General features: G+C 37.5%; 1 pseudogene; it reads left to right on the top strand.

The window, feature by feature from the left end:
• LOC118839536 overlaps positions 1 to 18961 on the top strand; it is a 32455-nt pseudogene extending 13494 nt beyond the window's left edge.
• The last annotated feature ends 270 nt before the right edge of the window (positions 18962 to 19231 follow it).

Genomic DNA, 19231 nt, shown 5'->3' with positions numbered 1-19231 from the left:
GGCAAGTCTTATTCAAAGTCCATCAGTGAGTTGCAGGGTATAGAATAAACACACATAAATCATCAGCATTTCTATGTATTACTAACAAAGCCCAACAGCAAGATATAGAAAGAGAAATTCCTTTTAAAGTAACTGTAGACAGTATAAAATATTGGAGTGTCTACTTGCCAAAACAAACCCAGGAACTATATGAACAAAATTACAAAACACTTTTCACACAAATAAAATCAGATCTAAATAATTGGAAAAACATCAGTTGCTCATGGGTAGGCTGAGCTAACATAATAAAAATGATAATTCTACCTAAATTAATTTACTTATTTAGTTCCATACCCAACAAACTACCAAAAATTATTTTATAGAGCTAGAAAAAAATAACGAAATTCATCTGGAAGAACAAAAGGTCCAGAATATGAAAGGAATTAGTAAAGAAATGCAAGGGAAAGTGGCCTAGCCATGCCAGATTTTAAATTTTATTATAAAGTAGGAATCATCAAAACTACTTGGTACTAGCCAAGAAATAGAGTGGTAGATCAGTGGAATAGGTTAGGTATACAAGACACAGTAGTCAATGACTATAGTAATCTACTGTTCGATAAACCCAAAGACTCCAGTTTCTGGGATAAGAACTCACTATTTGACAAAAAGTGCTGGGAAAACTGGAAAATAGTATGGCAGAAACTGGGCATAGACCAACATCTTACACTGTACACCAAGATAAAGTCAAAATGGGTACAGGATTTAGATGTAAATGCTGATACTATAAGCAAACTGGGAGAGCAAGGATTAGTTTACCTGTCAGATTTATGGAGAAGAGATAGAGAATATTATGAAATGCAAAATGGATTTTTGATTACACTAAATTGAAAAGTTTTTGCATAAACAAAGCCAATGCAACCAAGATTAGGAGGGGAGAAGAAAATTGGGAAAGAATTTTTACACCCACCATCTCTGATAAAGGCCTCATTTCTAAAATATATAGAGAACTAAGTCAAATTTAGAAGAATGCAAGTCATTCCCCAATTGATAAATAATCAAAGGATATGAACAGGCAGTTTTCAGATGAAGAAATTAAAGCTATCTATAGTCATAGGAAGAAATGCTCTAAATCACTATTGATTAGAGTAATGCAAATCAAAACAGCTTTGAGGTATCACATCACACCCATCAGATTGGCTAACATGACAAAACAGTAAAATAATAAATGTTGGAGAAGATGTGGGAAAATTGGAACACTAATGCACTGTTGGTGGAGTTGTGAACTGGTCCAACCATTTTGGAAAGCAGTTTGGAATTATGCCCAAAGAGCTATGAAACTGTGCATATCCTTTGACTCAGCAATACCACTTCTAGGTCGGTATCCCAAAGATAACATAAAATGGGAAAAGGACCCACATGTACAAAGATATTTATAGTATCTCTTTTTGTGGTGGCCAAGGATTGGAAATTGAGGGGATGCCCATCAGTTGGGCAATGGCTAAACAAGTTGTGGTATATGAATGTAATGGAACACTATTGTGCTATAAGAAATGAGGAGCAAGCAGATTTCAGAAAAACCTAGAAAGATTTATATGAACTGATGCTGAGTGAAATGAGCAGAACCAGGTGAACACTGTACACAGTAAAAACCGCATTGTACTACGATTGGCTTTGATATATTTAGCTCTTCTCAGCAATGCAAAGATCTAAGAGAACTCCAAAAGACTCACAATGGAAAATGCTGTCCATATGCAGAAAAAGAACTTTGGAGTCTGAATGCAGATGGAAGCATACTATTTGCCATCCTTTTCTTTTGCTGTTTTGTTTCTTCTTTCTCATGGTTCCTCCCATTAGCTCTAATTCTTCTTTACATCATGACTAATGTGAAAATATGTTTAGTATGAATGCCTAAGTAGAGCCTATATCAGATGCATGCCATCATGGGGTGGAAGGAGGAGAGCAAGAGGGAGAAAATTTAAAATTTAAAATCTATGGAAGTGAATGTTGAAAACTAAAAAGAAGTAAATTAATTTAAAAATTAAAAAAAAGTCCATCAGTGGGTTTCTTCTTGCTTCTTATTTAAAAAAATATTGATATATCTCGGTACATAACTCTTAGATTTCCCCTGTATCCTTCTTTCTCCCCTCTTCCAGAGAACCATCCTTTATAACAAAGACTTTTTTAAAAAAAGAAAAAGAAGAAGAGGAGGAGAAATCAACAAAATTGATAAATAAATGGAACTTAATCTGACAATATATGCAATGTTCTACATCTATAGACTCCTCCTCCTCCAGCACCACTTATATGAAGGAATGGGAGAAATATCTTCTCATATCTCTTCTTTGGTGCTGTCCTTGTTCTTCATGCAACATTCACTCAAAAATGTTTTCTGGTTGCCTTTTCCATTTACATTGTTATAATCATTGCGTATGTTGTTTTCTTGCCTCCGCTTATATCACATTGCATCAGTTTGTGGGAGTCTTTCCAAGCTTCTCTGTATTTCCCATACTTATAGCTTCCTATAGCACAGCAATTATTCTTTATTTATATGACTCTTAAAGTCATTCTCATCATGGGCTAGTGCCCATTTAGGAGGAAGACATTGGAGTAATAGTTAGCATAATAATGGCTCATTTTTGAGAAACCATCATGGCAAAGCTCTTTTGAGTTGAGAAATAGTGCTTTCTTCTCTAGCGTCAATAATTGCTTCTTTTTCTTTTACAAATCTCAGAGCATGAACCTTTAAGAGTAATTCTTCAGAGATCACAGCTGAACAGTGACAAAAACTTATGGACAGGTCACAACAATGGATCCCTCACACAGAGACTCCAATAAGGTGTTGGCATCTCCCAGGGACACAAACTTCTCCAAAGACAGTGTGAGTTAAAACGTAGGCTCCTCCATTAGATTATAAGCTCCTTGACAGCAAGGTCTTCTTTTCCCTTTTTTTGTATCCCTAGCTCTTAGCATAGCGCCTAGCACACAGTAAGCTCTTAATAAGTACTTGGTGACCAATTGAATTTCCTGTTCTCTTGGCCCCTGGGATCATAGTCACAGGAGCCTGCTTCAATTCTTACAGAACATATCTCAAGAATAACAAAAACTTTCTTCCATGGACTTATGATAAATTATTCTTCCTGTCTTAAAGGTGACCATAACAGCAGTTCAATCTATAATTAAAAAAAACTCTGATAAATAAAGAAAATCATCTTATTTGCTTTACATTTTAAGAAAGTCAGAGAACGATAAGCTGAGTCATTGTGGACCAGAGAAGGCTTCTGATCTGCTGTGGTAGCTACCAAGTGAGCTGGGAACAACATGTTTGCTGTCTTCTAACCTATTAGAACTACATCAGTCAAAGGCTGATGCATCATGCATTTCGTTAAAAGAAAATTTCTGTTTCTAAAAATAAACACAAATAAATAGGTGATTCTGAATTCTGATCATTATTTGCTGTTAGGCTAAAAATGGTTAAACAATTTTTCAAAACAAAAGCCTCTCTCTAAGACAAATAGATGGGCAGAAAGATAGGTGGATACGTACATATATACCTACAAATATGTACTGGTTCCTCTTGGTTCTCCTCCTACACTCTGGCCACTTTTTCTCAGTCTCCTTTGCTATATCTCCATCTATTTCACATCGACTACTTGTGAATATGCCCCGAGATTCTGTCCTGGATCCTCTTTATTTTTCCCTCTATATTATCTCACTTAGTGATCTCATAAGCTCCCAAGGGTTCATTTGTCATCTGTAAGCAGATGATTCTCAGGTTTATATGTATCTAACCCCAATCTTCCTCCCGAGCTCTAGTCCTGCATCATCAACTACATTTTAGGCATCTTGAACTGGATCTCCATAGACATCTTGAATTCTATATATTCCAATTAGAATTCATTATCTTTTCCTGAAAACTCACTTCCCGCCCCCAACTTTCCTATTACTGCTGACAGAATCACCATCCTCCCAGTCCCCCAGACTTACAACCTCAGTGTCATAATCAACTCTTCTCTTCCTCCACATATCCAAACTTTTGTGAATCTTGTCATTTCTACCTTCAATTCTCTCATATGTATCCTTTCACATTGCTACTATCCTGGTGGCGTCTCATCACCTCACTCTTGTAGTAGCATTAAATTTCTAATCCAGTTCCCTTCCTCAGGTTTCTCTTCATTCCAATACATTCGACACTTAGCAAAGTTATTTTCCTAAGGCACAGGAATGACCATATCTTGCCCCCCTCCCAGCTCAACTCATTCAGTAAAAAACAGTGCTTCCCTTTTAGCCCTAGAATTAACTATAAAGTCTTCTGGCATTTAAAATTCTTTATAACCTGTCCCCTTCTTCCACTCTTCCTTCCATGGACTCTAGGTTCCAGCTTCACTGGACTACTTGCAGTTCTTCCTACTTGACACTATCTTTTGACTCCATGCCTTTTCAAGGGCTGTCCCATGCTTGAAATGTCCTCCTTACACACCTTCGCCTCTTAGGTGCCATGATTTCTTTCAAACAATAATTGAAATCCCACCTTCTTTAGGAAACTTTTCCCAGCCTTTCTTCTCCCTTCCTCTAGTATTGTCCTTTGGAAATTATCTTCCATTTGCACTATATATATCTATATCTATATATCTTTATATATATATATGTATGTATATGTATATATATGTATGTATATATACACATAATGTCTAGTATATAAATAAATATTTGCATGTTGTCTTCCCTATTAGAATGTGAGTGCCTTCAGGACAAAGACAATGTTTTGTCCCTTTCTTTGTATCCAGAGTGCTTAGCCCAGTGTCTGGCACATGTTATGTGCTAAATAAATGCTTGTTGACCCACCAACTGACTGTACATATAGTATATCATATACATACATGCCCAATAATGTCACATTCAATTAATAGTTAACCTAACCTGCTCAGGAAAGCATAGCACTAACAAAGAACTGTCAAGTAAGAGGAAAAAATACTCAAACATTTATGAATGCATTATTATAATGATGAAATAATGATCACATTATATTATCATAATACAATATATAATATAACAATATTATCATATCATATAATTATATTGTAATTTGTCATAATATTATAATATATTTTATAACTATATTGTTATAATAGATTATTATAATATAATATTAATTTCTTAAACATATTATATATACATTGGACATATAGTGAGGTTGAGAGGTGTCCAATTTATTCAATTAATCACCCTAACCCCCTTAAAGTAACAAACAGAATAACACTGATACTTTTATCAGGAGAGAACATCTTTACTGAATCAATCAATCTTTCACAGACATTAAACTAATGTATATCCATTCACTCCTTATGGCTTTTGTATAAAATAGCAAGCTAGATGAGAAACAGGGGATTAAAGTCAGAATAAACTATTGAAAGTCCCTGGGCAGGAGAGGCAGCCACTTTGAGCCCCTTGTATTCTTGCCCAGGATGCCTTGTGATTCAAACACATGGTGACTGGTTTCATCTGTCTCTGCTGTATTTATTCTTTCCCTATCCTAGATGAATGAGTAATGGAGATAGAATGACCTTTTCAGTTTTGAAAGGTAGAAGAACTACCATAGGTCCAGAGATAATGGTGCACAGCAGAATCTTCTATAACCGTAGTAACTAAGCCAGTAAACACAGTTACCTGCTTGACCTAGCCTTGCCATGAATTGACCCTGCCGACGAGACACTATATCCTAAAACCAAGGGACTGACTCATCCACTGGCTGTGCCTCTCTTGCCCAGTAGTGAATTTGAGAGAAGGAATATTTCAAAGAACCACTTTACACTGGGACCCGCTCTTCCCAGGAATCTAGGCAGAGAGGGGACAGCATGCTCCAGTTCTGTGGGGCTGGAGGGGTGTGTATTTTCATCATCTAGTACTTCCTGTATCTTCTCAGTAAATATCTCTTTGAAATAGCTATTAGATGATCATAAGTTCTCATTGCCCTCAAGGAGATATCAACTGTTCAAAATGATATTAGGGCACTATTTACTGGCCACAAATTTGTGAAGACATAACTGTTTGATGGATATTGGGAAGAATATGATGGTGGAGGCTCAAGAGTGATAGCATTAGAAGAATCTTACTGCCCTTTGGAGGTACTCCTAGAACCATGAGAGGAGGTAGAGGAGTAGCCTAGCCCTGTGCAAGTGTGGGACTGGAAAAGTGTGTCCAGAGTCCATATGTGCTATACACACCTAGAAGGGATGACCTTACAGTTGTTATGGTCTATTGTAGGTAGTAGGGAAAGCTAAAGCAACTCCATTTTGTCTGCAGCTCCTCTATCTGGTCCCTGACCCTGTTTGTACTGCAGTCTCCCCCCAGCCCCATGTCCCCATCTGCAACCTTCCCTTCTGCTGAAACAGGAAGGTCCTATCAGGGCAGGGTTATGAGAGATAGCTAACCTAAAGAAGAGCCTTTCCTATTACTAGCCCCCAACAACTGGCCCTGTCCAGTCATGGGGTACTACATTATTATTCCCATCCTACAAGCCTCCAGCAACGGTCTTGTCCAATAAAGAGGTACGTCATACCTAATTCACATCCTGCCCAAATTGAAAATTGTATAAGCTTTCTTCTTCTGTTCCTTTGGGGAGGGGCCACCTTGCTGGCAACCTTATCGGTTCTTAAATTTTTGTTTCGGGGTTCTGGTTTGTTCTAGCACCAACAATCTTACCCTTAATAAATGATGGTAGTAGTGGGATTCCCAGATGAACTGACTCGTGGAATTCCAGGGATTATGATCTGGGAATGGCATGGGTTCTTCTACTCAGTATAGCTCTTAAAGATCAGTGCTGAGAACCTCTAACTATTTGTACTTGGGTGGCTGAAGACTGGCCATGCTATCCCGATCTGCAAATGACAATACCCCCAGTTTGATCAGTTGGGTAGTTTGGTTTGGTCTGTTTTGATTTGGTTTGGTTCTGGGTTAGAAACTGGTTTCTCCGGATGAATTAGAAAAGACTTCACCAGTGTGTGTCTGTCTTGTCTTTGTTTCAGTTTCTATGTGTAATGTCCAGTATGTTGTTAATATTGTCTGCGTTTTATGTCTTGATAAATCCAACTAACTTTTCCCCACATTCCAATTAGGCAAAAAAAAGGGTATAAAGAATGAAAACTTTTCTGCAGAGCTTTCAAAGCCTTCAAAAAAGTCTCTTGCTCTTTGACTTTCTAACTCTGATCAAGTTGAGAAGGCAGAAGAGACACAAAGAAGAGGGAAGAGAACTTTTTTCTCAATCTGCAGAAACTTATGGAATGATAAACTAGAGACTAAATTTGTGACTGAAATGTAATTTATCTACTGTGAATTTCCCATTGTGGTTTGAAAGTTTATATAAATGCTGAAATATCTCAGTGAGTTTCAGGGTAACACTCTGTAGAATTTGTTTTAAGGAAGAACAACAATAAAATGTTAACATTACATGGAAACAATACTTAGACCTTTTCATCACTCTTTCCCTGGAGAGTGACAAATTTATTGTTTTAGTGCAAAGGAGGAAGGTCATTTCACTGACTAAAGAAAAAAAAGGGAACTGAAATTACTTTGAAAGTAGTATCAGTGAAGTTTCAAAATGAAGAAAGAAATGGGTTTGCAGTTTGCAGTTTGAATTGATCTGGTACTTAAGAACTGTCTATTATCAACTCTTCTCTTGACCGTGAAAAGAGAGAAACTTGTTTAAATCAGTGAGCAATTAGAAAAGTAAGAAAAATTTAATTTGGGAGAATTTTTTATATTATCACTGTATTTTCTTTTGTGAGTGACATAACAATGTAATCGTTTAGGTAAATTAGAAGCTGTCACCTAGAAGAAACTGGAACAAACTATGCATTTGTAAGCTTTTAAAACCCCCCACAAGTAGCATCATTGCAATTAAGTGGTGTTGTGTATTAAAAACTTATGCTAAAATGTAAAAGAAGAAATCAGTGGAGTGAAGATAATTCTATAGGCATTCTGAAATATGCCTGGGAAATAAAGACTAGAAAAATTAAGCAGTAGAAGAAAGTAAGAGAAGTTTTGGATTGGAATATGAAAAGACAACAAAAAAGGTCCAGTTTTGAAATGATTTATTCAAACTTCATAGGAAGGATATAAAAAGAAAGGAAGAGAGAAAATTTAAGCAAGTTTGGATGAAGGGAGAATGGGTATAAAGTTAAAGAAAATTGGAGTCTGCACTGAATGTGAATGAAGATTTGAAAGTAAAGGGTTTGGAGTTTGGAGACAGAGAAGTTTGAAGGAGATTTTTTTTTATTTCATTGAGATAAGAACAATATGTGAAACTTCATTTTGTTATTCTTTATGATATAGAAACTATAAAAATAAATTTTCTGCATGGAATTATTTGGGGATGGCATACTAAAATTCTGTTATAGAAGGACCATTAGCAGGGGATATTTTAGTCATTATATGAGGAATACAACATTCTTATGGACCCTAGAAGAGGGAGTGGAGAATACAAGACTGTCACTTTAAATCTTTGGCAGAAGACTAATTAAAAGTAGCAGACCCTATAATTTGAAGTGCTAGCAGTAAACGGCCCTTGGGAAAAATTAGATCTGTATGATATCATTTGTAAAAATAGATCCAGATGTGATTGCATTTATTCTAGTCTCATTTTTAATGAGATGTGTTCTTAGGATAATTGTGATGTTTGACCCTCTATAAGTAAGTCAGAACTTAATAGAAAAGACATATTTGCAATTTGGGCAATATGTTTAGAAACTGCAAAAAGTCAGTTTTGTTAAAGGTAAAAATTTCTCAATATTGGTCTTGAATACAATCAATGTAGAATGCCAAAAGTGTTGAAAATGAATGGAGTGATTTTATATGTAAGATAATTTGGAAATATATTCAATTGATGTTATTTGACTGGCAATAAGTTTTGTTTCATGTTTTAAATACGTGACATTGTGTATGTTATTATTGTGTTTCTAAATTTTCTTGGTTTGTGAATTTTGTGAAACCATCATGTAAGAAATGCTATTAAGAGGATGATGCAATTGTATCAGTGAAAAATCTATCTCCTTTTGAGTTGGATATTGTGAAATAATTATTATTAGAGGCTATTGTCATAATATTAAAACCTATCAAGTATGTAATTGGATATATGTTTTAAAGGGATGAATGATAAGTACTTACAGTATAGCAAAAGAGAGAAAAAAAGATGACCTTGTAAAATCTCCTTATTTGTAAACTTGCCAGGTTCCTTGGGACCATCTGCTTGGGCAAGATCATGAAATCTTATTGGCCCTATGAAAGAACTTGCTAAATGTTGCAAAATTATAAAATATTGAGTTGGTTTACTGAGAAACTGGGATCCCCTCTTCTATCACAAACACTCCTTGCTAAAGGAGAGATTGGAGGAGGATTTATAAGTTTGCTTATGGTAAAGAAGCAATTTTATGATTTCTGATTATAGAAATTATGTAATTATACCTAGAATAGCATATATTGAAGTTACATCTTGAGCCAACTTAGTCTCAACAGACTCCAGTCTTAAAGATTTATTTTTGCCTTATGGATGAATACACAATATCTTAAGAGGTGGACATCTGTTAGTCTGGAGACTTATAATAAGTTGCCAGTGTTCTTTCTGAATTTTGACTGAACTATCATATATTCATTCTCTATGTGGAATTCAAGAATATGATTATTTTCTTAATTTCTAATGATTGATTTTTATACCAGGATGAATTTAAACTTGAGAAGAAAAAAGAAGAAAAAGGTGTTGAGTGATTTTTTTTTCAAAGACCTGATAAACTTTTTATTGTTAACTGTTATTGCAACAACATGCGAGTAATAATAACTGTATCTAGTCCTAAGCTATGATTAGTGAAACTTGCTATTTGAGGTAAAATCTCTTAGGATTGTAATTTTATATTGTTATAAGTTTTGAATTCAGGTATACATATCTGAATTATCACTTAGTAATCTGTCATTTGATGGAAATTCCACAAGCTGCTCAAAAGGGTTGTGATCTGAGAACTGCTATAGGTGGATTTCTGTCTTGGAATGTTGAGAAGATGACTTTGTGGAGTTGAAAGCAGGAGCCTCTTGACTCAGTTTTTTCATTGTGTTATTTCTGTTTTGAACAGAAATGTTTTCTACCTGGTTAATCATAAGCCTGGTTATGATACCCTGTGAATAATGTGGAATATTTGTGGCATGATTGGCTTTTCCAAAAAGTTAACTCTTAACTGAAATAAAATAGACTAAGGATACTTTATTCTATTAAACCCATGTTAAGTATGTGAAGTCTTAGACTTCAGTCTGAAGAACCAGTCTTGATGTTGTTACAGCCATGTCCCTCCTTCTTTTCATATCAAATCTCTCCAACCATGGCAGGTAAAATTGTAATTTTTAAAAAATATAATGAATCTCGTTGCAATACTCCAGCACTTTTAAACTTCTATAAAAGGATGCAAGTATAAGGTACCTAATTATGTAGCCTATTTTAATGTTCTTCTCTATAATTCTATTGTTTATAAAGTTAGCTCCATACAGTCTGAAGTGGTTTTTCTCACATGAACTAATTATTGGAAGGCTAATATGATTAGATTTTGTTGGGTTTTAACTAAATTATCGTAAGTCTTATCACTAACAGATTTTAGCAACATTATCTAGAGAATCTCCACAAGTGACCAGAAACCTGGAGATGGTCAAGGAAATACCTCCAGAAACCTGCCCTTATATATCCACAGACATTTCCTGAAGATCATGAGCACTGCCAAAGGACATGACACACCTAAAGCTACAGTTATATTGAATTTCATTATTCATGCTATTGTTATTTTGCTTTCTTTTTAAGTTCTATGTGTGTTATGTACTTGTTACCTGTTCCATAAGCAGCTTATAATAACTACTTGGACTGAAACTGATTTGGGAATTGTCAAAAAACAAAACAAAACATACCAAAAACCTGTGAAGCTATTTACAATTTCAAAGGGGGTAATTGTAGGTAGCAGAGAAAGCTAAATCAACTTCATTTTGTCTACAATTCCTCTATCTAGCCCCTGACCCTGTTTGTATTGAAGCCCATACCCTGTCTATGACATCTTACTGATGAAACATCAAGGACAGGCCTCTCTATTAGGACAGGATTACAAGAAATAGCTAACCTGGAGAAGAACCTTTCTTGTTACCAAGCCAGCAAAAGGCCTGTCCAATCAAAAGATAACACATCCTGTATTCCTACGTGTATCAGTAAGGCAAGATTCATGACTTCGAGGATGACCATGAACATGCCTATATGGTTCAGAATCGCAAAGTATGAAAAACTCTAGAGAGAAGGCAGAGGAAGTATACCATTTGTTTAGACACTAGATGATCAAATCCCAAGACCAATAACTTCAATCTGATATGGCAGTAATTATATACCAAAACCAAGAAGCCCACCTCAGTGTAGCAACAAGGAAATTATAACGAAGTATTATAGCAAGGAACCAAGTCATCCTGTAACCTTCGCCTCTGATGGGGCCTCCCCATAAACACTCACGAACCCTAACTGTCTGCTTGCCTGCATTCTCTTCCTCCCTCAGTTCTCTGGTCTCAGCAGCTCCCTGGTTTCCGCTCCACTCTTGACCCCACACTCTATCAGCAGCTCTGTCCTCTCAGAGTTCTTACTTCTCCTCCTTGGGCTAGATTCTAAATTCTCACTTCTGACTTCAGACTTCTGAATTCTCAGTTGGCTACCTTCTGAGTATATACACTCTTTTTAGGGCCCCAAGGGCTTCATCCCCAATCAACAAAAGGGTGTGGGCCTGGGGCTTAGTGCCTAGGCCTGCCTATAAACAAACCTCTTTTAACTGGCCCTACCTGAGCTATTGAATGATTGAATGGGTGGGAAAGATATTTAATGATATTATCAACCCACTACTGTGTAATCCCCCTGCAACAGTCCTGTCCAATCCTGAGCTACCCCATATTTCATTCTCCTCCTACCTGACTTGAAACCTATATAAGCTTTGTCCTTTTATTCCTTCAGGGAGTCTCTGCCTGTGCAGGTGGAGCTCCTTTTCTTGTGAGCTCAATAAACCTTTGTTGGTTCCTAAATTTTTGGCTTTGGTTTTTGGTTTTGGTTCTGGTTCTGGTTCTGGTTTGCTCTAGTATCAACTATTTTACCATGCCAATAGGACTGCTTGGCTCAGCTCAAAGGGAAAAAAAAAATAAAGGAGCACTCAAAAGTAATTAAAATTCTAATACACTTTGAAAATGAGCTATTAACATGTAAATGTGAAGTCTATACTCTTGATAAGCACTACAAAAAGTCCTTTAGGCAGCACAATACAGTAGAAAAAGCACTAGCTTTGGATTAAGAGGCCCTGAGTTTGAATTCTGCTCTGTAGGATGTCTGGGTGACCTTAGACAAGTCCCTTAAATATCATTTTCTTGTTAGTAAAATAAGGGAATTGAACTAGATTGGCTTTTAAAAGTCCTTCCAGCTCTCTCTCTCTCTCTCTCTCTCTCTCTCTCTCTCTCTCTGTCTAAGTTGTCATTCATGGATCAACTTTCGTCCTTCAGACAGGCTTCCTAAATGATGTCCCTCTAATTCTTTCCCCTACAATTCTTCTTTCACTGTGCTATCAGATTATTGTTGGAATCACAGGATTTGTAGAGTTGGAAGGGATCTTAGATGACATCAGATTCAATTCCTTTATATTATAGAATAGGGAGCTGAAGACCATAGAATTAAAGCAAATTGGTAAAGGTCATCTAGTCAGTTACAAATTGGAGACTAGATTCCAAGACTCCTGACTTCCAGTTTATTTCATTGTTCCATACTGACCTGCAAAGCATCTCTATGACTACATCTCTCTTCTCCTCAAAAATTTCCATTAGTACTCCAAAGACCATAGGAAAAAAGCCCTTTATCATCTGTCCTCAAACTACTTCTCTAACCTTATGGCCAAGTCAACATTATCCCCCAACCAATACAGCAATGTCAAACACAAATAAAAATGGATCACTGTAGGCTGCATATTGTCTTAGAAGATAACGAGTTAACATCATCAATGTTCTACTGTATTTTTAAATTTTATTAAATACTTCCCAGTTGCATATGAATCTGGTTCAGGCAGCATTAAAGACTTTTGTGTGCCAGTTGTGGCCTGCACAACTTCAACACCTGCGGTCTATACTCCTTAGCATTCTCCGAACAAATATTGGACTTTCTTTTCCCTGGATTTGTAAATAATTCCATTTACTCTGCCTAAAGTATTTAATACTATATCTTTCAAAGTCCATCAGTAGTTAAGAACTTAGTTGCCACTCTTTCTGGGATACCTTTGCTGATTCCTCCTTCCATATACACTCTTAGTGATCTTAAGTTTTGATTACTCATGTGCCTTTTATCAGGTGAAGAAATAGTCACAGGAAGACCTCTTGCATGTTAGGTAGATCATTTTTATAAAATTCTTAGAGGAATATGGAAAAGAATTACCTAAGATAGAATGGACAAATTGAGATATGTACTCATGGAGGCAAGGCGAGGAAATAAGCTTTTATTAAATATTTACTACATGCCAGGCACTGAGTTAAGTGCTGGAGATACAAATACAAGCAAAAGAAACAGTAAGATCCCTCAAGGATCTTACATTCTAATGGGGAAAGACAATAGATAAAACTGTCATTTAAAGTCCTCCACAAGAAAGTCCTCCCTTCCTAGATTTATGCCCTGTTACTCAAAACCACAAAATTACCAGATTTCTAAGTTGGAAAAAAAATCTCAGAAGCTATCCAGTCCTACCCATATTTGAACAAGAATTCCCTCTACAAGGTAGCCAATAAGTGGCTTTCTAATCTTCTCTTGAAGGTATCCAGTGAAGGGAAATCCATTTTCTCTAGAGGCAGAACAATCAATTTTGGGGTAGTTCTAATTGGGAGGAAAGTTTTCCTTACATCAAGGGTAAATTTTCCCTCTGCCACTTCTTCCTTTGCTCCTAGTCCTGCTCTCTGGGGGCCAAACAGGGCAAGTCTAATCCCTCTTCCGTGTATTAATCTTTCAAATGCTTAGAGACAGCCATCATGCCAACTTCCTGCTCCCAAGTCTTCCATTCTCCAAGCTAAACATTCCAAATGCCTTCAACCAGCCCTCATATGGTATTAATTTGTATCCTTTCATCAGTGTGGTTGCCTTCCTATGAAATATTCTCCATCTTTTTCCCATGTGTTTTCCAAAATATGACATCCAGAACCAAACAAAATACTTTAGATGTGGTTTGACCAGGGAAGAGTAAAGTGATACTATTACCTGTGAGTCCTGGACACTCTGACTCTCTCAATACAGCTAAGTTCATATTATTATTAATTTTTTGCCTGCCACATCACACTGTTGACTCATAGTGAGCTTGTACCCAACATTCACACACCCTGTGTCCCAGCCAAATTGGTCTGTTCCTATTCCCTAAAATCAACATTCCATCTTTTGTCTTTGAACACCCTGTTCCTTACTCTTGGAATGCACACTTTCTTCACCTCCATCTTTTAGAATCCTTTCTTTCTTTCACAGCTCAGGTCAGGTGTCATGTCCTATGAGAAGCCCTTTCTGATACTCCTAACCCAGTTTTTAGTCTCCTCCCCTCTCCTCTCCACTTTTATCCTTTCCTGCCCTCTCCTTTTCCTCTCTTTTTATCTTTCTCCTCTTCCTCCTCCTTTTCTTCTCCTTCTTCTTTCTTCTTCTTCTTCTTCTTCTTCTTCTTCTTCTTCTTCTTCTTCTTCTTCTTCTTCTTCTTCTTCTTCTTCTTCTCCTCTCTGTCTCTTTCTGTGTCTCTCTCCTCCTTCTCCTCCTCTCTCTCTGTCTCTTTCTCTCTCTCTCTCTCTCTGTCTCTCTCTCTCTCTCTCTTCCATATCCCTCTTTCTCCATCTTTGTCTCTCCCTCCCTCTCCCTCCCTGTCTCCCTCTCCCTTTCCCTTTTCCTTTTCCTTTCCCTTTCCATTTCCCTTTTCTCTCTACCCCTGCTCTGTCTCTCTCTCTTTTTCCTTCCTCAAAATAATGTGTCTTATAATTATTTATATGATATATCTCCCAAGCTTCTTGAGGGGAGGGGATATTTTGTTTTTCTTTTGTCTCCTCAGAACCTGGTGTGGTGCAGTGTACATAACAGGCATCTTAATTAAACTGAATGCTGGCATGGAGAGACTTCAAGCAGGAAACAACCTGAATAGAAAGAAAATAAAGACTCCTCTGAGAAAACTAATGAAGCAAAAGCAGTCTAATTCATTAAAAAAAAACTGACACAAAAATTTTCTTCTAACAGTGCCCACAACGTCTGCCTCCTGCTTTAATTGTTTTCAAACAACTTTCTGGATCACTGATGACAAGAGCCTGGTCATAGTGGGTGAGGACTCCACTGAGAATGAGAATGTCAAGGAAAAAGAGGTTAGTCTAAGTCTGAGACCACCTTCCCCATGGAGCCCATGCAAGACTTGGGCTTCCTCTCCTCAGCTGAATTCTAAATTTGCTCATGGAATGTGCTGTAAACTGGTGTTCTCCCCTAAGAGAGCCTGATTTGTTCTTACCAGTTTAGGGTCCACCTAGTAGAATTCTTGGCTGAACAGTAAATTCAATTAAAACTTGACCCCCCCCTTTTTAACCATTGGTCATATAAGACGATGAGCTTAATACTTGGTCTCGTCTACCATCATCATATTAAGAGGATAGAGGTGTATGGGGTATTCAGAGAAAACTAGCATCTCTGGTGTGAGGGCTTACTGAGCCCTTCTCAGGGGCTGCTTATCCACTTTGGGTATCTGTCTGGCACTCAATTCTCACCTGTGGCTCCAAGAAGCTGTAGCATGCACAGCAGCCACACCCCAGTATAAGAGTCTTGGCAGATGGGCTAAACTAAGTGGAGGGTAACCAACCAGCCTACAACCTGTTGGTGAGTTTGGAGAGGGGGTGTGTCTACATGTGAAGACTTCCTCTGGTGGAATGAGCAGATGAGAACAATTTGTTCCAATGGCCACTAAGGCAGCTGAAGCAGGAGCTATGGAGCTCTTAGAGCTTGGACAGACATTGAAGATGCCAAGGTCATCTGCTGCATCGCAGGTCATTGCCAGTTGTCTTGATTTTTATTTTGCCGCTGTACTTTGATGACTCTGGAAGAGAGAGTGAAGTTGATGACTTGTGCAACCCCGCTTCACTTAAATCCAATTCACGTATAAGTCAAGACATCGCCCCATGAAGTTATCGGTCCTTTTCAAAAATGAAGGACTAACAAGAAGTGGCTAGGGGAGCTTGATAATGCAGGATAATTGAGTGTAATCTAGCATGTATCATCTTTTATTAAAAGAAATATCACAACTGGTCCAACCATTCTGGAGAGCAATTTGGAACTATGCCCAAAGGACTATGAAACTGTGCACACTTTTTGATCCAGCACTACCATTGCTAGTTCTATATCCGCAACAATATTAAAAAGGGTGGTAGGGGGAAGGATCTATTTGTACCAAAACATTTATAACAGCTTTTTTGTGGTGGCTAAGAATTGGAAATCAAAGGGATGCCCATCAGTTGGGGAATGGCTAAAGAAGAAATAAGACAATGCGAAATGACAAGCAAGATAATTTCAGAAAAGTCTGTAAAAACTTGCATGAACTGATGCACACAGTAGCAGCAATATTGTATGATGAAGAACTGCGAATGACTTAGCTATTCTCAGCTATACAATGATCCCAAAGGACTAATGATGAAGCAGACTATCTGTCTCCAGAGAAAGAACTGATATTGTTTGAATACAGACTGAAGAATGCTATTTTCACTTTCTATCTTTTTCTTTTAGTCAAGTCTTTTTGTACAAAATGACTAATATAGAAATCTTTTACATGATTGCACATGTATAACCTATATCTGATTGCTTACTATCTCAGGGAGGGGGAAGGGATAGAATTTGGAACTCAAAACTTAAAAAAAAAACAAATATTTAAAAAAATGTTTCAACATGTAATTGGGAGGAAAATAAAATATATTTTTAAAAGAGGTATTGTGATATAGGGGGTAGCAAGGTGACTTTGATATCAAGGAGACTCTAGTTCAAGTCTGAACTCTGGCCGTGAGGCCTGGACAGAGGGCAGGGACCGTGTTGTTGTTATTGTTTTTGTTTGTTTTTGGTTTGGTTTGATTGTTGTGGTTTGCCAGCCTTTCTTTATATCCTCAGTGTTTAGTCCGGTGCTTGTACATAATAAAGGTTACATTAATTCTGGTTGACCAACAGCCTCTAAACGTCCCTGGCACATTGTTAATAATAGTAGCTAACATTTAGACAATCCTTTAAATATATTGTCTCATTTGATCATCACAACAACCCTGTGAGATGGGAGCTATTATGATGCCCATTTTATAGATGAAAGGCTAAGTAACTTGCCCAGAAGCACCCTACTGGAAAGCAATATGGCAGAATTTAAATGTATGTTTTCCTATATAAAAGGCCAGCACTCTACGCGCTATGCCAATCTGTTTCTTCAGACTATATGTTGCAGAACGGTTGCTAATCTATCCTGGTAGAAGTTCTTTGATCATGGGGAATTCATTGTATGGATGAAACCACAGGTTTAGACCAAAAAAAAATTTTTTTTCGGGTAGGCTTTTCTGAGATGACACTATTTGACTTCTTCCCTATGCCTACTCTGGCCAAGTGTTCAAATGTGTATCTGCTTTTGCTAGAAGGTCTTACTCTAGTCATACTCAGAAATAGATTCTTACCCTAAGAGAAAGTTGAAAAAAAATCACATTGGTTGAGGCAGGTGGTTGCCTAGGTTATTAAGGTGCCCTAGGAGCTAGTACCTGGATCTTTGCGTTCTTTCCGCCTGCTTCCTGTCCTGTCATCTCCTGTAGAGTTTCTGACAATTAGACCCTAGACTTGGAACCAGAAGGCCTGGGTTCAAATCTCATCTATGATACTTAGCAGCTGTGTGACCATGAGGAGATCACACAGCTGCCTCTCTGAGCCTGAGTAGACAATCATAGGGGCAGCTAGTTGGTTCAGTGGATAGAGTGCTCGACCTGGAGTCAGGAAGACTCATCTTCCTGAGTTCAGATCTGGCCTTAAACACTTACTAGCTGTGTGATCCTGGGCAAGTCATTTAAACCTGTTTGCCTCAGTTTCCTCATTTGTAAAATGAACTGGAGAAGGAAGTGGCAAACCACTAAAGTATCTTTGTCAACAAAACCCCAAATGGGGTCACAAAGAATCTGATACAACTGAAACAACAAAGCAACAGCTAAGAGGCTGCTGTATAAAATGAAAATACAAATAAGAATTCTATACAGTAACTCACAGTGTCGTTGCGAGAAAGGTCATTTGAAAACTGTGAAATTGTCACTGGTGGAGAGCTTTTCTTCCATTTGCAACAAAAGCATTGTTTCCTAGAACCTTGAACTTGATTTGATGTTGCTGCAATGGTCAGTACTATCAGCCACCTGCATTCTCTCAACATAATTTACAGGGACTTGAAACCAGAAAACATTCTCATAGATTGCCAGGGCCATGTTGTGTTGGAACCAGAAGAAACCATACCCACTTTCTGTACCACCCAAGTATTTGGCTCCTGAAGTATTGAGAAAACAACCTCATGACCGAACAATAGACTCGTGGTGTTTGGGGGCTATTCTTTATGAGATGCTCTGTGACTTGCCACCTTTCTATGGCTGGGATGTTTCTGAGATGTATAAGAACTTCCTTCATAAGACTCTCCAGATCCAGGGAGGCAAGACAGTAGCAGCCTGAGAGCTCCACAGGTGCCAAAGCAGACTTTCTTGAGAATCATGATAATTTATACCACAAACAACTCGCTCCTTTCATCCTGCATGTGGTAGAGCCTACTGACTTAAGACACTGATCCATAGTTCACTAAGGAAGCAATTTCCAGTTCTATTGGATGTACACCAAGTTTAACACCTAGTAGCTTGGGGGCTTCAAAATGCATTTTTAGCTTTTTCTTTGGTACCTGGGAATGAGAATTTTTAAGACTGCTAATAACAGGCATCAGCTCTAAAGAGGTGCTTATGTTATTTGTCTTTTGATGCAAGTTATGCCATCCTAAAATGGTAGATGTGATAAGTATAATGGTACATGTCCCAGTTTTCTCATGATGACTATATAGCATTTTTAGGTGCTACATCTGAATGGTATTCATTTAATGGGATAAAACTGGAAGGAAGAAGGGAACAGAGAAAAAAGAGAGGAAGGAAGGAAAGAAGGAAGAAGGAAGGAAGGAAAGAAGGAAGGAAGGAAGGA

This window comes from Trichosurus vulpecula, chromosome 1 (genome assembly GCF_011100635.1).
Source record: "Trichosurus vulpecula isolate mTriVul1 chromosome 1, mTriVul1.pri, whole genome shotgun sequence".
Lineage (NCBI taxonomy): Eukaryota > Metazoa > Chordata > Mammalia > Diprotodontia > Phalangeridae > Trichosurus > Trichosurus vulpecula.
The sequence above is the reverse complement of the archived record's forward strand: the minus strand, read 5'-3'. Positions and strand labels throughout refer to the sequence as shown.